Below are 24,247 nucleotides of genomic sequence, written 5' to 3'. Positions count from 1 at the left end.
TTTTTATTTATTTTTCACTACTTCAGCGGCTACGAGCGAATTGAGGGCGCGAGTGCGATTTTAATAAACGACTTGTCGATTCTGCATTTAAGTGCTCGAATTAGGTTTAGAATGGATGAACGCTTGAAAAATTCAATAAAATCCATGATTAAAAATAGCTATATAAATATTTACCGGAGAGAGATTTTCTAGAAAGTTCTTGTATGATTTTGGAGTGAACAGAGTTATATAAAATTGTAAAGATCTCAACTATGCTCTCAGTTATCTATTTATGAACCATTTAGTGTTAGACGTATACCAACTGGCTGTTAAAAAGAACTTAATAGTCAAAATACATTTTTAGTATCGATTATGTTGCAATATCACAAAACATAATGTGCGTATACATTTAGAGTACAATAAACCTTATACTATGTTGTGCTTTTCTAGTGCATGACTGAATAAGCCATGTGACAATAGAAATCTATTTATATAAGTACTTGACTTTAATGCAGAAAATACAAAAAAATATATTCAACGTATGTATTACCATAGAGGAAAATAATATACAGAGAATAAATACAGAATGTAAAAATGAGCTCTAACTCAATCTAGAATGTCATATTAATCAAATGAGAACATAAATAATTAGTAAGACAATAATTATGATAATCACTATTGCCGGGACTTAAACTGTGAATTCGTCCGTATTACTTGTAGTTTTAGTAATTATACACAACGTTTATCACTCTTCAGAATAAGCACTGGTTGAAAGCTTCCACTCTGTATATGTAATAGTTAGTGGTAATACCTTGTGCGATTCATACCAGTTAAACAGGTAGTGCAGAGAATATTGTTGGCGGTGCAAATACATATAACAAAATATTAGTAGGCAAATAGTATAGTACACAATTCGTGAGAACAGCTAACAATTGTTTAATTAAAGTTAAAAAATGTACTATATATTATATTAATACGGATACAAAGAGATAATTAATAAATATTTCTTTATTTTCTAATTAAATTAATTTTAATGAACCATATCTTTAAAATTAAGGTAATTAAAAAAAGTACTAAATGAAATAAATTTAAAACGGTATTTATTTTTTATTAAATATATATATATATATGCATTTATAACGAATTATAAAAATGCCCGTAAGAGATTGACTTTATTCATAATACATTTGTTTGTGTTAAGTATTCCATTCTATGCAGCTTGCTTTGTTGTATTTAGTTTGGTTGTAGAGTGCAATTAGGCAGTAAAATTACAGGATGAAAGAAAACATGACATCTCAGTTCTTTGGAATGGTAACATATGGGTGAAATATATGTCAAACCCATTAAAATATATGCTTGTAGCACACGTAAGCATAAACGAAATATCTCCTTTGGAAAGTTTACGCTCTATTGTGAGTAGATAAAAACATCGCTTCAAAGAATATCGTTTAATTCTTGTGAACCCTGACGGCTCTAGGTAGTGAACTCTGAAAAAGCGAACCCAATAGATCTATGTAGATCGCAGTGCTATAGTTCTAAGCACCCGACAATAGCCCAAATCCCCAAATCAAAAAAAAACGCATAAGTGTCATGAGTTGATGACAACATGATGTCTGTAGTAGTTCATGTATATAGGACATGATCATTGATTTATCATCAGCCAGTTTGCACTTACAATTAAATAAATAAATATATAACCCTGTACAATTAACACAGCGCTATCTAGTCTCACGGTAAGCAGAGCTTGTGTTATCGGTAGGTACCGAACAAACTAAGTATGATATTCATACTTAGATATATATTTTTTTAATTTAAACAATAAACCTAGAACGATACAAGCAATCATCAAATAGTTCAAGTACAAATGTTTGCGCCGTGCGAGCAATCGAACACGCGACTATCGGAAGTAAAGCGGTGTGCTATACCGCTAGACCATCGAGGCCTTCGATAATGACAATTATAAAAATATATGTCTTGTTCTATTTTTTTAACCTTACCTCATCTTACAGTATAAATCTACCATAAGGTATCTGTATCCGGGTATTATGATTAAAGATAAAACGGATTAGAAAGAAACACGACGTAACCCTACTCCTGCCTACGCGACTCGAAGGCGCTTACAACAGTTATGTAATGCGAACCATTTTCTTTTAGATAATGCGACTTAATACCGCTGTTGTTACAAGATGTCTCACGTTTATTTTTGATTGTTGTTGTTATTTACGCGTTATAAATATCAATGATTTCGTACATTCATATGATACTATTGTGCAGAAGCTTAAGGAAAGTATTGTTGTTAAAGTCTTTAAGATCATTTTTTTTTTGTTGATAGACAATAATCGTGTCAAAAAAAAAGTTAAATGTTATATTTCACAGGTTCGTTGCCTGTTATACCTATTTGTTTTTCACTAGTTGCCTGCATTTAATTTATTTAGAAAGAGACAAATATGTGGCGTCATTTAGAACAATAATAAAAGAATATTTGTTTTTAGGTAGTTAAGTTTCTCATTGATTCATTGTTAAGTCTCTCATTCATTGATAAATTTTTAGTTGTCAATAAAAGACTGGAATCTGTAAAATAAATAAAATAAAATGAACTTTTAAAATAAAATAAACTTTCTTTACTTTATTTATTTTCTGGAGTACAAAATATTAAACGCGATGTAGAAAAGTTTAAAAACGTGAGATACAGAAACGTAACGAGAGATACAAAACTCCATTTTAAAGTCGATGCAAAAAGGAACAGCCTGTATATGTTAAGATTTATCTAATTCGTTAAAGCGACGGTACCTGCGTCGTTAATAAATTAACGAAGTGTGAACATAATTATAAGAACATTCTAAATTGTTCGTGTTAAATGTAAACTCGCTTCGCCATTTGTTATCCTTGCGGCGAACCACACCCTGTAGATATCGTGTTCAAGTTTAAGCATACACAAGTTGGTGCCCATGACTAAGTGAGGAACGATTAAGTTAGTAGAAGTTTATTATCAGCGACACACCAACTTCACGTTTATGAAATGTGTTACGTATGTTGTTATATTAATTATTTTATTGCGTCGTATATTTCAGTATTTAATTATAATATCAAAATAAAACACAAGCGCAAAACTTAACTTTTAAAGATTTTTTATTCGCATGATCGAGTCATACTATTTAGTCAGGAAAGAAAGTACTTAAAAAGTTTATTTTGATAATTTTGGTGTTAAAGTTTGACACATTGCCTTTGATTCTAGCATTATCTTGATTTACAGTAGGATGTTTGTTTGTATTGATCTGTTTCTATGCATTACATATGTAGAAAAGGTATTAGTAGTTTAGTATCCATGACACAAACTCCGCTTAATTTGACTAGATGTCAATGTTTTAAAAAATAAAAATGAAAAAGTAAAAGTATTTCTATATTAGTATGGAGATATGTCAAACGTAAAGTAAATGTGAAGTATATTATATATTTATACATGTTACTACCTGTTACCTGCTACATACTCCGCCTGGAACTAATCTTTTATTTATTTAAATAAAGAAAATTTCTAATATAAAAGTAACCATGTTACTTCTTATAACATTAGCTATCTGCGAGTGACAGTTCAGTCAGAATCAGTCCAGCCGTTTCATACTTTAGCAAAAACAAATTTATTTGTATAGTCGTGTCTATTTATATATTCGCTATAGCGTCAAAAACTATCGACAGGTTTTCATACTGTTTTCATCTAACCAACCGATTTTTTTCTGAGAAAGCTTAAGGAATATATTTTTTTACGCTATTGAATAAATTAATTGAATATCATGTGTAGCTGGGTCGGGGAGGTAGTTGATATACAATTTTCCATGCAATATGTCGGTCTAAAAATATAAAAACATGTAAAAAAGCACTGTAAGGTTAATGTCGCGTATTTTACGTGAATATCAAAAAGTCCCCTACTCAGCACTGCAATGGTTAGATAAGCAATGTCAAAAGCAGTCTCTCATCTTTATAGGTCGAATTTGCGGTAAATGTAGAACAACCTTATCGCGAAATAACTAGTTCACTTGAGCCTTGGTTGGATAGTTTTATTATATATGCTAAATATATATATGTATATGCGATCATTGGTTACGAAAAATAGTCCATGTATAGTGGTAATAGCAAAATAATTACTTTATTATTTTACGCATACGTAAAACTTTTTTAAATAAGCATCCATATTATTTAAATACAACAATTCGATATTACGATAATGAATTTGTTCATTAGTTTATCTATTAATTATGAATTGAAGAAAACAACGTCTGAAATATATATTATTAATTTTGACGCGGTCATTGTTTATTATATTATGGTGCATATTGTATTAATGTACCTAGAAAGACCTAGAAAGTTATGAATACTCGGGCAGAACCGGGTTGAATCACTAATCTTATTTACTCACGGGAAAAGTATATTCAAGTACAAGCAATATAAGTTAAATTAATGTATTTTTTCTACATATTTAAAGAAAATAAAATAGTGAGACCACCATTGCAGCCTGAATTCCAATCAATGAAAACTGGAAGTAGATAAGTGCTATTTCATGAAACTTTGACAAGATAAGAGTCCAACTTTGCCGGTTCTACCCTTTGTTGCGACTTTTCAGAGCCCTATTATTATTGTAGCCGCTTTGTTTCTTGTTCAAAATATTGCGCCTCATTATATTTTTTTCGTGAAGAATTTTTTTTGCAACTTTTCAATGATAGTTCCGGGAATATTTAACTTAAACTGAAAAAGACAATAAATTGATGATGGTATAATGTATTATAACATCTGTTACAGCGATATTACTCGTTGATCTATGATAACATGATGACGGTCTACTTTCGCAAGAATAATTTTCCCTTATCATATACATTAATATAGGATAAGATAGTAAATAATTTATTTAAAAAATTTACATTGAATAGACATCTCATATTTTTTTATCTACCTTATTCCGAAAACTATACTTTTCTTTCACGTAAAATCATAAAATGATTCTTGAGATGAGACTCACAAGCAGAACTATCATTTTATGACTTTTCTAGAAGGTTTATATATATATGTATTATACATATAATAATAGGGATGCACACATAGTTTGCTGTATTGTGTACCACGTTTATCACGTACACTATACCCGTGCAAAGTCAAGGGTCGCTCACTAGTAGTTTATGTAACTATTCTTTTTTCAGTTGAAAAAAAGTATAGAGATATATTTTTTTTTATTAAATGTAGGCATAAGAAACATAAACAAACTTTACAGTACCGTATTATATCTACAGATACTACAAACTGACGCAAGTCGCATATCTGATTAAATTGTTGTAACGGAAACGTTTACAATTTACGCTTACGCAAATATCATGAAACGAGTGTTAACTGAAATGAAGACATTGTTTTAATGACTCAGTGAGAATTATAGGTATCTCTGTTGGCGTGACGTCATAGCCACGAGTATTTCTATATAGTCTGTTACATTATGTGTTAGTACATCTGTTGTAGCATAACAATAATTATTTGTATCTAAGGCGATTAATTAATGTTTATTCTATGATTGTTTCTCGAAATTAAGGAAACTGATTTAGTGTAACGTTTATTTTGGTAGGGACTGATTTCAATTAGGAAATGAATACAAATATCAAGGATTAGGTTGTCTCATCATGTTTATTTGTCTGTCCCAGTGGTATTTATCATCGTCACAACATATTTACTTTCCACTAGTGTAGAAGTTCTTTCCTATATTACTCTAGAAAGTAGATGTGATTCTAACCTTCCAGCAATCAATCCACCGATTTTTACTATTATTCCATTACATATTTTTATAAAAATCTGTATAATGTCATAAAAAGAATTAGAGACGAATTTTCCTTCTAATTAAATTTGTCAAGTTACTCAAATTAAATTGCATTTTTAAATGATAACAGCAGAGTCATGCACCGGCTGTTTGGATTCGGTTGATTATACCACGTGGACTTACAAAAGACTGCCAAAATGATGTCCCAACACCTCACTAATATGTTCGAACAAATTGGGAACTTCACTAAGAATAACCTCTCGAATAATAGCAAGTTGAAAGAGAAGGAGAATAAGAGTAACTCTAACCACGTGGCTGGTGGGAACCAGCAGCCGTCTCCTCATAAGCATGGTCAGCCGCCGCCGCCGCTGAAGAAACCGTGTAAATTGAGGAATGTGTCATCGAAAGCCGAGTCGTATGATGCGCTCTACGGGAACAGTATATTGGTGAGTACTTTTACTGCTTCTTCTTATATTTTTTAAATAAGAGATCTACGATCAAGAGGTCTATTCTAAATTTACAGTTGACTATACTTTTTACGATGGAGTGTAATTTTATATTTTTTACGCTATTTTAAAATTAATGTAACAATTAAAGAATAAAAAATAGATAATTAATTGAATTAATAATTGGTATCAATGGTCTAGCGGTTTAGCACACCACTTTAGTTCTAATGGTCGCGGGTGTGATTCCTTGCACATTCCACATTTGTATTCATAAGTATAATTGTTTGTATTGGCCTGGGCGTTTTTTAAATGTATATAAGTATATAACTGATATTAGTACTTAAAAATTTTTTTGCAATGTATATTATATACATAAAAAAACGTCTAGTATCTATACTTCAAGCTTTGCTAAACTTTGGACGTTGTGTCCAGATATATTATAATTATTAATATCTACTTAGACAAAACAAAAATAAAGAGAAAATAAAGTAAACTAATATTTACACAAAAAACCTACCATTTTCTTTCTTGATTTTTTTACTATAATAATATGTATAAGTGTTATATTCGCACATACTTACACATTTGTATGAGATATATATGGTTAAGTGCCACTTGACTTCAATATATATACTAGTATAGTGTAGTATTATCAACTAGATAATATATTACATCGGTTTGCATTTTACGCACTTACTCGAACCTTCATTAGATTCCGACCCTGATACGTATCTAAATTTGTATACATGGATAATTTTGTTAATTTTATTATTGGAAATATTATTCAGTATTATATTTTTTATAATTGATATGAATTAGTTATTTGACTATTTATAAAATGCGAGTAGCTAATTGTTGAAATTCAAAAATCATATTTGTATTATCTATTGAAGAACATATTTTTATTTGCTTAATAAGTTACAATAGTACATAAAACGAATCTATAAAATATAAGTAGATCAAATTAAATTCTGGTGACTTTCTATTACCATTTATTTCTTAGTAACTATAAGTACGACAATATAAGTATGATAAAAATAATTACCTATATATTACACAGATTTTCGCAACAAATTTCGAAAATGTACAATATCTTAATAACTTCGGACTTAACGAACAGAGATTTTAGATAAATGAAACCTGCATTTATGTTACGTGTAGCTATGCAACATACAGAGAGAATACAAAATGGACTAATGGAGGTCCGTGTAATAGATACCTACAAATAGTTAGACGGCATACAGGTGTATATATACTACAGGCCATTATGAATAGTGTTTCAGATTGCAGGTAGTAAAGCAATGTGTATTCGATGATACTGATCACTATAAAAGCGTAAGCGCACTTTAACTTAAAGGAAAAAGTTATTATCGAAACACATAAAATTTTTAATTTAAAACGAAATTTGAATTAGTCGTTTAAGCAATACAGTGTAGAAAAAAATATTGACTTTAGAGAGTGTGGCTCCGGACTCTGTAAGAACATCTTGATGTGAAGTATTATACTTCACATCCAGATGTTCTTGAGTAAAAATTCTAAACTTGGTGTTGATTCTCTACACACAACATTCTCTGTTCTGTGGTTCGCTATAATTTTAGGTGTGTAAGATACTGCAAAAGGCGTTCTTTCTTAGAGAGAATAGTTATATTTCTCCTAGATACCTTGGAAATTATTATTTTTATTTAAAAATACAGTCCATTTCTTTATATATTCTTAGTATGGATTAGATGCTATATTTTTTCTAAAATTATAGAATTTTGTTTTTTATTTGCTAAAATATATAGATGTATATAACTTATATTAAGTTTCTATTTTAATAATGATTTGTTGCAAATTTGAATTTGACGTAGTGGAATATTATTTATCAGTATATTTTAGTATATATATTAAGTACTGATGCTAATACTAAAGGGATTTTTTTATTTATTTAATAACTGATGGTGGTTTCTTTCGATATTACTTAATTAATAAGGTAAATTAGTACCATTATAAAATATCTGTATGTGATATTAAACTTATGGTAATATCTGCTAGCTGTACAAGATACATACACATCATACACATAAATAAATGCCAGCGTGTTTTATAAAATGGAAGATTCTCTCCAAACAAGTTTAAACCATCAGGACAGTAGATTTATAGCTTGAATAACATATAATATATACTTGCAACCGAATATACGACTTCTTTTGTATACCTCTCACAGAACTACGTGTATCGAAAATTGCTTCCGCTTTTTATTTTGAACTGTCAGAAACATATTGTTGTCTAAAATTGTTCCGTAACCTTTTAGGAACTCTGTGAAATTAACTTTGCTGAAAATGGCCACCTATGAAGGACATATAGCTCGCGCCATTAAGCAATTTTTATGTTTCTATTTTTTAATGGGGTCTTAATAAGTTTCAGGCAATGCAGTAATTGCGTCAGTAACTAGAATATTGCATAAAAGATTTGATTAAGGATTTGACGAGTTCATTCTGTTTATATTTTAGCAATAGATATTTCATTCAATTGTATTAGATAGGTATGACGGGCGTCACATGGTAACGTGATGTTGTTGATGATTGATGTGTTCCTATATTCATGTATGTATATGGGCGATGGTTACCGTTTACTAAATTTGTCCTTAGCAAGTTCTCCATATTCTTTACATAAATAAAATGTAGATATCTAAACTTATTTTTAAACCTACTTATTTAGTATAACGTCATGAGAGTTAAAATACCTTTATTTGTTATAAAATTAATCGTCTTAAAACCCGTCGACTCTTAGTAGATCTACACGTCAAGATACGATAGAAACAGATTTTTTTTTTTAAATTATTATATTTTACATAAATTTTAGATTAATAATAATAATAATAATAGGTAGGTAAACGATTTTCCATAATTGTATATTTGAAGTCGGAATCAAATACTGTGAAAGGATGGCATCTCATATATTTGTAAATTATTTTTAAATAGGTATATTAAGGCAAACATAAATCTACTTTTCTGCTTTATACTAAAAGTTTTTATTTCCACACCTCAATAAAATGGGGCGAGAGACGTTACGTTGCGAGAAATATTTTTGACAAAAGTGCGTGTTATTTCATCCGCTACGGTCACGTGACTGTACGGGATAGGATGATTTGCTTCGGACATGAGGTCATAAAACCCTCGTCTTTCAGCTTTCTTCACATTATCCGTCTTACTTCGTAAGACTTCTAAGTGCATTAATTTACGCACAGTTTTGGAAAATAACTAACTAAATAAATGTATCGAACGTAAGCAATTTTTACTAATATTATAAATGCAAAAGTATCTCGGTCTGTGTATCTTGCTTTCATGCCTAAACTATCGATTTCAATGAAATTTAAATCACAAATAGTCTAGACCCTGAGGAAAGATATAGGCAACTTTTTAATCCGAAAAAAGGGTCAAAAGATCACATTCATAGTTTATAAAATTTTTACTCTTAATCATAGGGGTTAAAAGTTTTTATGGAAATCCGTCATTTTTGAACTTTTTTCTTTGTTCTTTTGTAGTTAGCCTAAATAAGTAAAAATGCTATTCAAGGACAATTTCATAATACTATACAAGGACTATTCTATACGGACGAAGTCGCGGGCGCAGCTAGTATAGCATATTACTATACTTCATAACTTTCAGATTTTGTTTAATTTGATTAATATACATACATAATGAATAATATATACATATTACAAGTAGTACAGTTTAATGATTCCTATTCAATTTAGAACTTGCGAGTAATGTTCGATATATCCTAGAATATGTAGTACCGGTGAAGATTTTATTAGACGAATATCAAAAGCATGAATCTATCTCTTTTATTAAATAAGGTATCCTTAGAAAGGCCTTTTAGAATGCAACCAAAAATGTTTTATCCCTTTTCGAAGTAGGTGTCACCTTTGCAAGATACTTTCGTATTCCGTCTCTTAAACGATGAATAATTGTTAAAGTTTGACTCTCTTCTTATTGTAAATTAACTTTGTAAAAAATCGAACCTTAACGGGATTGAATCTGTAATAAATAGACACTAACAAGGTTACAAATAGAATATTCTAAAAACTGTTATCCCAGGGTAGGTAGTCGGAATTAGTCGGTCAACTGTCAACGTTATGGTCAATGCAACACTTGACATATTCAAATTTCACCAAATATTTTTTTTTTGGATGATAACGAAATTGCATTCGTTAACGGCATATGATTGCGAAGAAACAATGACAAGACGAGCATGAAGTCAGATTAGTTAGTCAGTCGTAACAACTAACTAATCTGATCGACTGATCTGACTTGAAATTGAAATTCAACTGAAATTCTCTAATTAACCACGAAGATTTCCAGTGAGGAACTGTGTGGAGGTTCACCTGACATTGCTACTAATATATATAATAGTGGTTCCCACTATCCTCCATTATTAAAAATTCCCTTCTTCCATCATCATTTGAAACCATAATCTGATTATATAACTATTTATATTTTTATTTGTTGTTGTTGTTTCGATTATAGGATTGTTAACCTAAATAAAACAGTAAGGACAAAGTATTATATAATGTATGACGGTAAAAAAATATTATAAGAAATATGCAATTATACATCCTATTGTCTAATGCTGTGGTTAGAAAATTGTAGTCGAGGTTGAATGTGGACCACCATATAACATAATCTTCACTATAAAAATATTTATTCAGAAATTAAATTATTACATTAATTACAATATTATTAATTTCTTAAATAAAACATTTTGGTAAAGATAAAAGTGACTGCTACTCGGTATATGTAGTAGCTAAGTACATAACGCTTTTAGTATATCATTTCGTAATATCAACTTTATCAGTACTTTACCGTAATATATTATTCTAAAACGCTCTAATGTAGGCACTAACATCTCACATATATTGCTGTAATGCTCATACTTCTTTCTCGAGATTTAAAGTTGGAGCATTGTAATAAAATTCTTAAATTGTGACTTTTATCAATGAAAACATCTCTTATTGAGTTCAAAGGTAATTGGTTCAAGAGACTTCAGAAGTAACTCAAATAACATCAATTGAAGATAATTTGTTCGTGTTGGCTTTACAAATTTCATTAGAATATCGAGATCAATTCTACCATTTGTGGAGTGCTTAATGTGGTAATTGTATATTTACTTTTGATGTAAACAAACGCTTTTAAGATTTGACGTTCCTTTACTATGTCATGCACACATGGATATTCATTGTTGAGAAGCAGGAAGGATGCTATTGTTGCAAAAATTGATTAATCTTTTTCTACTTAAGTTTTGAAGCGTTTTTGTTTAATTTGAATATTTAAGTAAATGTAATTATTACGCTATATCGCGTTATGACACAAGAATAATAATAATAATTACAAATTTTATTAGATAAAAAGATACTTCGATACAAGATTATGGATCATTTTACTTATAACTATTAAATAAAATTCAAGCTTCAGAATAAAAATATACTAAAGCATCGGATAACATACATGCATAAGAAGTATTTTTTGTGCATAGGTATATGTTATGCATATATGCATATGCATAACATATACCTATGCACAAAAAATATCCGATGACACAGAGTCCCAAGCTAAGCAGAGCTCGTGTTATGGGTACTAGACAACTGATAAATATCAATATTTACGTATATTTTTTTTGAAAAATAATATACCAGACCCAGATATGTAAATTTATGCCCATACCTATATGAACAATCATATTAATTAATACAAATGTTTGCATCGTGTAAGGTGTCGAACCCACGACCATCGGAAGTACGGTTGCGCATCGGAAGTGCGCTAAACCGTTAGACCACGGAGGCCGTAGATAATGTGCACGGTTTTCAACGGACTCTGCTTGTTTTTGTTTCCATTCGCTTGCAGTCCGCTCAAGATCCATTATGTAGCTAAAACAATAAGATTTATCTCTCTGTCCACTGTTTACAGTTGTAGCGAGGTCAACTCTTTTGTTCCATAGCGGAGACGGTGTTTATCTAGAATAAGCTTTGGAACTTTAAAAATAATGGGCTTAATTATGTTAGAAGATTGGTGTGTTATATTTAGGAACATTTCTTTTTAATATCCACTTTTTGGGGTTGTAATTGAAATTGTTAGCCCTGCGATGAGAATCACTAGTAATTTTTGTACATTCGTTTATCCATATTTCAAGTATGAGTATTCTTTTAATACAATTGTTTTTCATTCTCCACTGTAACTGCGCACAAGTCAACCACACGTCTACAAGGATCTCTCTCAACTTTCATTTATTATTACTGTAATATAAATAGACAAAATATGTGTTGTTAATTGGGATGGTACAAACAAAAAAGGAAGTGAGCACTATCGAATGCTAAATATATTATCGAAATTAATGAGGGAATCGTGGAGGATATAAATAATTATATTTACTTGAGGCATTTTAACCTTTTAGTAAATAGTTGTATAAAGATTAAGAATTAATCTGGACGAAAATTATTATGTAAGTAATTTGATTCTCACAGTAGGTATATAAAGGACATGTGATATTAACATGTATTCAGGTGGGCGGATGAAGGTGCAACCACAGAGTAGCATCTACTTCGCTGTATCTGACATCTAGTTAGTAGACAAAGCTTGCACATTGTGTAATATAATATTATGTATTATCATTGTATATTGTATTATGTAATATAATATTAATATAGTATTAATTTAGAATACATTTCTTTTACAACGATTACATTAGTATATAGTTACATATATAATTTGTGTTCCATATTATTTATAAACTTGGGATGAAAATTGTAAATGTTTTGTGCATATACAGTCAAGAAAAAAATTACTTGGAACCGTTTATTTTATAAAAGGAAATATTTTTACTACATTTAAATGAATATAGTTGCACTAGAAATTGTTAAATTTAAAATATATAATTAAAATACATCGTACTGTCGAAAATATTACCATAACTTTTACCATCTGCATGATTGACAGTAAGGAAGTGAAGTGTAACCAATTCATATACTCGGAGGAAACGAACAAATATCGTTTGTTGCCGCACAAATGTAGGAAAATTCAGGAAAATTTGACACCTGACTGCGCCTTCTTGTTCGCAGATACAATAAAATTATTAATATTTGCGTAGTGAATACTGAAAATTCGCTACGGCTGAATTTATATAGAAAATAGATTTATTGTATAGAAATGGAAATAACTTTGCTATTATGAAGAGATGCAGCAAAAATAAGCAACTGAAGAATCCGTGGAACTTCATAAACAACTTACAACTTTCTACAATACGTTTTGTAAAAGTTGAGATATGGTATAGTTCAAGTTTATTAAATATTGTATGAAAGGATTTGTACTGCATCTCTAATAGTTCAGAAAAATTTTAAGTGTATATACGAGTAAGCAACTGCTTGAGGCTTTGAAACTACTGCTACCTATATAGATACTACTTAATTGAATATATTTATATATATGTTATATTTTTCATTCGTGCTCCATTTAAGATCGCGGAAAGTGGCAAGAGCTCCACCGACAAGAGCGTAGCTCTTAAATTATGAATGAATGAATGTTATATTTATAAAACATAAATATAAATCAATTCTTTTGATTCCTACGTCACAGATGTAAAAATGAGAAATTTAAACCGAAATAGCGAAAAATTTATTAAAATTATTATACCTAGTATATTTTTAGTTTTAGTTCAAGTGTTTTCACTTAACCAACCTTCGAACTCCGATAAATTATAATAAAAATTAATTGGAGTTGGAACGTTGATAAAGGTATAATAAAAATTAATTGGTCAATATCACTGATCAATGGTAACAACTACTTAGTTGTTAAATAAATACGGTACAGTTTGGGGTTACAGCGAGCACACTTCTTTATTATTAATTGCTATAAGGACATTGTAATGGATGATAGTTATAACAGTGTTATTACACATGTTCACGTATATTTTTATACTGGAAGACTAACATTTACGAGTCACGCTGCCATAGTTCATCTTCGTCGAGTATTACTACATTTATTTTTGTCTGAAACACTTGGATAATCACAGAGTAACATTTTGAGATGGTGATCAAAGATTGTATTATAAACAGCAATATCACATGCAGCACTATTTCTGATATGTTGTTTTATAATGTTACTAATATTATTATTATGCATAAGTTACATAGTTAAGGTAGAATACATACGTATAATTATTATAAAGTAGTTCTTTGGCTTTACAAGTAGCAAGGCCTATGGTCCAGCCATCTTATTTTTAATAATTGATTTTCCATATATATTTGTGAAGGTGTTCGAAAATGAACTATACACGAGTTAAAACAATTATTTTTATATAGTACATGTCCTTTCTTATTGTCACAGTTCCAGTGCTATAATAATAGGCATTATATTCATACATAAAAAGAGGGTATCAATCTGTGGCATTGTAGCTCCTAAGATGTAAAAGAATGAATCGATTATTTTCTGTTTTTTAGTATGAAAGCTAACGTGATAGAATTGGATCGTAGTTACAATTTATTACAGCTATTTTAATTTGGAAGGTTACTAAATTTACTCATTTTATAATTGAGTGTTGCCAATGAAGAAGGTCTTTGCGTAACTTATAATATAAATCTACTTCATATTGTGAGTAGGTTGGTATACTTACCTATACAAACTATGAAATTTTATTAGGATGATTTTATGCGTTAGATAATTAAGCCACAGCTGCCGAATAACGTCACATAATATAATTTTAATCAAATATAATTCCTTAGACAAAGTGACTAACTTTTAGCATTTTTAATTAGTTCTCCACTTTATTTCGATCATTTGAATAATAAAATTGAAGTATTTTAATTTAAGTTTGGCAACTTTTGGCCGATACGAAAAAATCTTTGATTATTCTTGTGAAATAAAGGAGGCTCAATGTAGCAAAATTTTCGTCTGGGTTCATCAAAGGTGTGAACTTACTTAAGTGAAAGTAATTATGAATTTATGGGGCTCTGTCCTTATTTTATGCAGGTAACAAAATTCCTTTGGTTGACTCTAGTAGGTATGTTAAGATCGCGTAACTGCGTATGTTCCATATAAAATGTTTTCAATCAACTTCATAAAGAGGCGTGTAATCCGACATTAAAAAGCCTTTCATAATTAGCATATCTTTTAGCGTTAGATACGTTAAAAACATAAATTAAGACTCTCTATACGCTATTGTGCAAATTACAAAAATAGCACAAATGTAAAATGCCAAATACTTGTTGCTTACGTAAACTGCAACCAAATTTTATAGGAACTAACATGAGTAATTTTAGTATTAGCAGTACTTTGTAGTTTATCAAAAAAGAAATCCGGCGAAGAATATTTTCAGGCAGACCCAGTTACTTAATATTTAAAGTTATGTAGAAAATAAACTTGTCCTAGTTGCATGTTGCAGCGCCCCTCAAATAGACTTACATTCGACCTCGTCTCAAATCACCAGCTGTTTGTCGTGTTTGAAGCTCCCACTAATGTTGGCAAACACTCGTTGCAGTAGAATTGCTACTTGTGCGGAATACTGCGGCTGCTCCATCTTTTACTTTTGAGAATTTTCCGAGCGAGCAGTCAATTTTACTTATTTATCAGCAGGATATTTTATTAACACGGTTTTTAAAATTTAAGAATACTACTATTGAAATGTTTTGAATATTAAAATACTTTTCTGCGTCTGTAATATTTTAGTTTCTATCAGTATTATTAAAATCGTTATTAATTGCCGTTTGCCTTCCATATTTACCTGGTATATTTTTCAATCCTAGAACATATTCCAAACTGGCTTATTGTTATGATATTTGAGTTCGGTACATAGAAAATTACATATAAATCGAAAATGTATCTATTTTAGGTTATTAAGAGAAAATTCAGCGAAGAATATTTTAGAAGACGTTACTGTAAGAAGTAGAAGTAGATAATAAAACTCTTTCAAAGTAATGTTTATTTCATCAATAAACTAATATCCATTGGTATATGACACAGGCTGTACACAACTGATACACGTTTCTTTTGATATTTATAATAAATAAATTTAAATTAATGTAACGATATTACTTCTACTTGATTTAAATTCTATTCGTATACATCTATATAATATAATATATATAACTAAAATTGTTAGAAGATGCCAATACTAATCAATATTCCTTACAATATTGCATTTATTAGATTTATACCTGCATCTATAAAATATCTATAAACTTCTTGAACTGAAAGCTTTTAATTTCCGTCTCTCTGCGTTTTGTAGTTGTAGTTATTTTCAATTACAACTTTCAATTGTCTTACTTAACTAATGTACCGAGATTACAAACACAGAGCTCAAAGGGAGTTTAATTTTTAGTATAATAAAATTTAATTCGTAAATATTGCCTTACGAAATTTTCCATATAACTAAATATTTGACAACCCAATATAAATTAAGTATTTCTTGTAATTTCTTTTAATGGATGATAATGGAATGATGCATTTGCCTGCGCTAACAGTTTACGCTGGCAGGGCACCAGTGGAGGATGATAAGATGAGCATGAGGTCAGGTTAGTTAGCCCATCGTGACAAATTCATTAGGAATTTATCATGTTGGTTTCCAGGGGGAACCGCGTGGAGGTCAACCTGACATTTTACATTGCTAGCAATAGGGTCAACAGCCCACATTACTAACAATTCGTTTCCCCCCTATTTCTTGTAATTGTCAAACGAGGATTTTTTAATTTATGTTTAATATGCGATATTTTATTCTTTTGGCAATCGTTTATATTACATTTATAGCAGGATAGACATGTGTTCCGTTTAGATGCTGCGTCAAGGATGGATTCATACGTACTACTACTACTTTTGTTTTTAGTTTATACAGATATCTTAGATATAGCCTCAGCAAAGGCAAATTATTTTGTTAGATACTAGTATCAAAATCGAAATATGTGTAATGTTCGTGGACAAAAATTCCTAACTACAATCCATACTAGTATTAAAAATTTGACTTTATTAACTTTTCACAACTTAGTTGTTAAGTTGTGAAAAGGATATAAAGAGCAAATTTAACCTGAATATAAATTTTATCATAAGGATGGACATAAGATATTTTCTATTTTAACAGAGCAGTCCAAGTTGCGGTAAATAGCTAGTCCTGTATAAATCTAGAATATCTGTATCCAGTTGTCCGCATAATATCCGTGAAAGTTGTTATTGTGGCGAAAAAAACTCCGCTAAAGGAAAATTACAGTTAGTAAATATACAAATAAAAGAAGTTCGGAAAGAGTTATGATACGAAATCGAACTGAATACGTTGATATGTGTTCGCATGTCGCATACTAATGAGTATCCGTTGCGTCGCGTCGACGCGTCGCAGAGTTACGTATCAGTCGCGTCACAGGAAACAACGCTTTGTCGTTATCTAAGGTCGTGAAGACATTTGATGACTTTATTCACTCGATTCTATACTGTGCGTTGCTTTCTATGAATTGAAATATTTGGAATGCCGTTTATAGATTTTCTTATTGGAAATGTCAAACAATCTGCCCTGTATGGGAGGTCACGTATTATGTGACTCTAAACTGGCAACATTGTATTTTAAGAACAGTACAGTTGTTAGGAATACAATGTTGGCAGCTTAGAATATTTTTCCTTAGATTTAGGGTCTCATAATATGGTATTTGACATATTTCGCTGACTAATTTACAACACTTTCGTATAGCAGATTAGATAAAAAAACCACAAGAAAAGATTAATCCCAAATGGAAAATTGATTGCAAGTTTAATACAAACATTAAATAAGGTTTAAGTACAAATAATCCGATAATAGTATTAAGTACTTCAAAGTTAATCCACCTTGTAGAAGATTAAAAGAAAGTGAAAACCAACAAGAGGTGCATGTTGTCCTACCTCACTTATTTAACGGCTTAGTAACTTTGTTATTAATTTACCGAAACTAGGAGTAAACAGTTCGGTGCAAAATATTAATTTTAGCTCGCAATATTGGTTTAATCAACACGAAGCCAGCGAGGAGATTAAGCAGGCCAATCTACTAGTTTGGTGGAGCTGTGATCAAGGATTACTTTCGGGGTTATAAAGCATTTCGGCAGAGTTAGGTAATAGAGTTTCGAACGGATATGTAATAGATTCATTTGTTAGGTATCTTTATACATGTTACATCATATCTGTTAAATTTTTATAAGTCAAGAATATACAATAAACATGTAAAATCGTGATGCGGTAAGCTTTCACATAAAAATGACTGGAGGAATCAGAATAAAATTTTCGCCGAATATGCTGTTAAATATGGATCATCGTATAGGCCCAAATATAACTGAGAAAACTGATGAAATAATTATTTTTGTGTACATTGTTTAATATAGAAGTTGGCATCGTATAGTTGTTTTATCTTTTGGTACTATTACCATCTCTAATAATATATCTATTTTTATTATTATATTACATAACACAAGAGAATAAACTCATTATTAAGTTTAAAAATAATTTAATTGAGTATTCGCATAGAAGAGTTTATAATTTTGCGTCTTAACTTACTTATTGTTAATTATAATTATATATTTTATCTTTATTTTAATTATAAGTTTTTTGTAATAAATGACAAATTTATTTCGTTGTTATCAACCATATCAATTACACGTTTATAAATATGGACAATACATAGTTCTACATAAGTTTAACAAGTTTGGATATTATGTGTTGTGATCTACAGCAACACAAAAAGATCGTAAGCTCAGTGTGGAAGATTGTTATAATAATGTGATAACTTTTATTTCAATTCTAATCAAAATAATCATTATTCTATCTAGGCAACCAAAGTTCTTTTGGTATATCTTGTTCTCTTACGTTTTATCTTAATATCGCGATTTAAGGTTTCATTCAACACTTGCATAGATACATGTTGCAGTATCTATAAAATGTGAAAATTATTCATTTTATATTCATTATTAAACTGAATATAGTACAAAAATGAACAACTTAATATTATTCGAAATTTATTTCCCGGCTATCCTCTCTAAGGCCAGCGCTGGCTGGAGAAAACTGCTTCTAGATTATAGATGAATTATTTGAAAGGCACCTCTTAAAGTTTTGCACCCATATACAACAAGTTATGAAAAATATTAGAAGTTGTAATATATGATAGGACTTTCCACTATATTAGTTTATTGCACACAAATCAACACTTACAAGTTGATTAGGTATTTATGTAAATATCGAAAGTTCTAATTAGAACACTTAATTATTAGGTTTTGTTTTTTTACGCGTCGACAAGTGCTTTAGAATGAATAGCTGGGCATTTTATGTCATTTGAATTATTACCACAACTTTACATTTTATTAATAATTTCATTTCAAGTTTGAATTACATACATTCGTTTGGACATCGTCCAATCTCATTGTGCGCCAATACAAAAATATTTTGATATGAAAAGCGCGTGAGTCGTTCTCAGTGTCAAGATATGACGTGGGGTCCACTTTCGATGCTATTCTCGGGGGAGCGGGAGTGCGGATGTTTTATCCACAGCTAATTAAACTCTAGATTTTATATATATATATACTTTAAATATAACAACCAGTTTCGGTGCTCGAAATCTCGACACCTAGAACGACTCACGCAACTTTTATATTTAAATATTTTTGTATTTATTTTGTTGTTTTTTATATATATTTAATCTAGAGTTTAATTACTTGTGTATAAAATAAGGACAATAAAATAATTTCATGTATTGTTGTAAAAATATGATTAACAACTCCTGTTGTATCCTATGGTGAGTGACAGTTGTGCGTACACAATCGATAAGGCAGGTTCGAATACTGCTGTGGAGCCGACAGCGGAATTATTAAGTTTTGAAACAAGCCGACTGATGTCGATAGCATAGCAAAACAAACACTCATCTTTGAATCACTTGAGAATTGATTTGGTTCTTTTGTTAAAGATGTTTGTATTCATAGGGTTGTCAATTACAGTACTTTTAATGTTGAAATGTTGGAATATTAAAATTAATATATATATTATTAGTAACTTTTTTTTTATTCTAACACACATTAGAAACAGAAATAATCATAGTCAAATAAACAATATAAGCATCTTTGAGTAGTCATATTTTTTATTCTATCGTTCGTTCGGAAAGCAGACTCATCAAAAGACGAACTAGCAAGAAACTTGCATTACTTTCCTAGTGGGTTGATGATGATATATAACGAATTACAATCATATACAAAATACGTTTATAATAATTGAACTTGTAATTTTTAAGTTAGGTTATATTCACAAGATTATTTTTACAGGTAAAAATAATTTAATTTCTGTTAGGCGGATATAATACAGAGTAATTAGTAAATGTTGCTATTAACGCTAAAACAGGGTAAAAATATTGCAAGATATGAGTTTTTTACAAGCCTTATGCTGTTTCTTATTATGAGTCGACATTACAATTGCAGACGTGGCTGTATGGTTTATGTCTTTGCCTTTCCCTAAAAGGAATTTAAAAGAAGTAGGTACAAGAAAATGAAAGTTGTTATTTTCATCAAGCATGCCGTTGATTAAGTAATGACAACGTCTCTATAATTGAGCATAAGATCGTTGTATTGCTAACATATTCTACTAAAAGGATTAGGTAGGTATATATTATACTAGTATGCCCGGCGCAACTTCGTTTGCATAACACTTACTTAGCATTTATCATTATATTTCGCCCAATTTATGTAATATCTTTCTAAAGTATAGCCTATGTGTTATTCTGATGTATAAGCTATATTACTGTAAAGTTTCATCAAAATTCATTCAGTAGTTTTTGCGTGAAAGAGTAACAAACATCCATACTCACGAACTTTTGCATTTATAATATTATAGGTATTATTAAGATAATATTATATAATAAAGGTAGTACAATATTTTTAAATATTTGACTACAATTTTCCTCACTTGTCGCAATGCGGAATCAAATAGGCGGCAATAACGTGATTTTTTTTCATTTTCTTTAAATGTCTTTTACAATACCTCTGTCCCACCTTGACAATGTGTATGCAAATGTAGGCAGTATTTTACTAGGTATATCGTAGCTGTAGAAATATTAGAAAAACGTGACACTCTCGGTCATATAATATTTTATTGGTCTTCGACATACGTTCGTACATTCAAGCAGGAATTCAGGAAAGCTAATTTTTGAACAGAATATCTCATTTAGGAAGGCATCATAATTTTGACAGTTCTCTCACTCAAGATTAGGGATTAAATTTAAAAAAAATGTTAATGTTAATTATCAAGTATCTAGTTATTTATAAAATTTATTATCTAACATGAGCATCTACGAATCTACATATTTATAGTAATTGTACCTTGAAGCATGCTTGTATTACAATAATAAAATAGATCATCTGTTAAGTATTTCTGTGACAAATTTTATTCATTATTTTTATTCTGATTCAAATCATTTTAAGAGTAACGAACATCCAAAATCTAAACTGTTTAATTTAATCTATAATTAGGTATATATAACTAATATCATTAATGTAACATCGAAAGATTATTACACATTTTCCTATTTACAATAATTATACGATTCTGTAGGTGCGTTGCTGCTGAAAATTGATAGAGGGGATTGCATTAAGTTTTGCATAAACATAGTCGGCACCATCTATCAGAACGTTTCTCATCTTAACACCTTCATGCTGAAAACCAATTTCTTCCCGACCGATATAAACATACAATGAAACAGTTTATTGCATATTTTATCACAGGATCAGCTTCGGCAGGCAAGAATCTTTATGAGTGCATGGTTAGAATATCGAAAGGTTTAGTTAATAATTTAGGTTACGCGTCCATTGGCACTCGTGTTCGGGTAGATGATTGGTTATAATTTAGGATTTACTGATTCGATTATGTATGTTATATTATATTTTGAGGAATCGGTTAAAACAATTTAAACAATGCTAGTAGTTCAGTAGTCATACAAAATACATCAGGTTCTTAAAGAGTAAGATAGGTCAGTATATAAGTATCATGTATCGCGATTACATTTTTATATATATATATAGCATATAAAAAAATAAAGTTAGTTCAAATTTTTGGGTACAGAGTATGTTAAATTCCATTAAATAAGCATGTCAAAAGAATTATACAATGGACTAATACTTAAAAAGGTACGAGTAATAGAGGCATTGCAAGTAAATATTGTAAGCTCCTGTCGTGACATAATTTCGTATGAATAAATAATATAGCGCACCGTTCAGTAACCAGCTAACTATGCCGGTGGGTCTGTTTAATAACCTGTATCAGAACCCTTCTAGGGTACTTAGATTTGGGTTTAACAGGATCCACTGCAACTAAGCAACCCTAACGAGGTACTAATTCAAAGGGTTCGAGTGCTTACAATGTACGAGAGTGACGCTTGTTGAATATTTTATGAAATATTCAAATAACTTATTTCTCTTTTTATATTTTACTTTCTTTTAGACAAAGAATTGGCAATAAAATAAAATTTATTGTAATGAAAAGAGCTCGTTCACTAAGGTCGAGTATGATAGAGCAGATACTTAAATATTTTGTTTCAATAATATTTTATTGTTACTGAAATAGTATCCATACTATTTCAATCATTAATTATTAATGAACACTAATAAATAATTGTTATAATATCTATAATATTTTTCTTTAAATTGTTAATTAATTATTGGTGCTAAAACATAATTTATGATTTGAAGTTTTGGTTTCTGTTTTCAAGTTACGCGATATCATCGTCGATCGCTAACTGCTTCTATGATCGTTTTATGTCAAATTTTATTAAAATTTGTCAAATATAGTATTCGTATATTTGTTATATATTATTAAGTATTACTATAGATATCTAAATTATATGATCTAACTTGAAATTAAGTCGGTAAACTCATTATAAAGTTATAACTTCAATATTGTGTTGGATCTACAACCTAGAACTATGAATAATGTATATATGTATTAGGCAAATATCAGATATGCGTTAGTAAGACAAAAGCAGTACAATTTACATTTAATTGGGTGTTCCGAGTTGCGTGGGAGCCACTTCTAATTTAATTTGATTTGTAGTAAAAACTATAGCAAAGTAGTTATAAATCATAATAGATACCTATGAATAGATTTGTTTGAACTTTATTATTTCACTTGCCGAGACTGCGACTTAATACCTGTATAACTTCTTTGTTAGTAAACTGATTGTAACAAAACAAACATAAATTTTAAACGAAGCTTACCATAATACTTCTGTGAGAACAGCACCCAAATAGATTAAGCCGTTTCTGAGATTAGTGAGCACAAAATTATAGACAACTAATCAAAAACTTTAACATATCCTCCATGTACAGACAGCGATCAATTATTTTTATTTTGATTTTTATTATATATTTTTTATATTTAAATAAATGTGTCATCATGACTAAAACTATATATTTGGGAGATTAGTTATTGCATATTTCACATTATTCTCGTTTACAAAATATAATAAGCTTTTTTTACACGGCATTTGAATCGTTTTTGTAAAACCTTACGCAGTTGCCATAAACCGAATTACTAATTTTAGTTAAATGGCATAAACGTATAGAGAAGCTACTTAGCTATAGTTCTTTTCTGTAAAATGTATATTTTGAAATTAATTATATCTATTTACAATAAAATATTCGTGGTAAAAACTGAATACCTATATTAATAATACTTCTTCAGTTTCGGGATATCTTCTAAAAACATTTACAAAGCATCCGGTGCAAAAAACACCGATATCAAAGCAATTAATATTAAGCGGCCCTGGCACGTTATTTCAAATATATATAGCGGACTATGGACACGTGAAGTGTAGCGTTCATTACGATTTCGACAGTCGACAATGCCTCTGACTGCACATGTGGAATGACTGTCGTGACGGTATATTTATTTTATATATTTTTAATGCTTTATTGCACATTAAAAAAGTGACATTGAAAAATATAATAATAGATTAAAGATTCTTGCTTTATCTTCGGTCTTATACCTAACGCAATCTCTTCCTTTGGAACCTTTGGAAAGAGAGT

The 24,247-nt window shown here is 29.9% G+C and overlaps 1 protein-coding gene across 1 annotated transcript in view; it reads right to left on the bottom strand.

Annotated features, from left to right (window-relative positions):
- LOC131845099 (cilia- and flagella-associated protein 299-like) overlaps positions 1-24,247 on the bottom strand; it is a 251,121-nt gene that overhangs the window by 86,216 nt on the left and 140,658 nt on the right. The window lies entirely within an intron of this gene.

The sequence above is a fragment of the Achroia grisella genome, unplaced genomic scaffold (assembly GCF_030625045.1).
Source record: "Achroia grisella isolate CSIRO2021 unplaced genomic scaffold, CSIRO_AGI_Agris_v1 utg452, whole genome shotgun sequence".
NCBI classification, from domain to species: domain Eukaryota; kingdom Metazoa; phylum Arthropoda; class Insecta; order Lepidoptera; family Pyralidae; genus Achroia; species Achroia grisella.
Note: the sequence above shows the minus strand (reverse complement) of the source record. Positions and strands in the feature narration are given on the sequence as shown.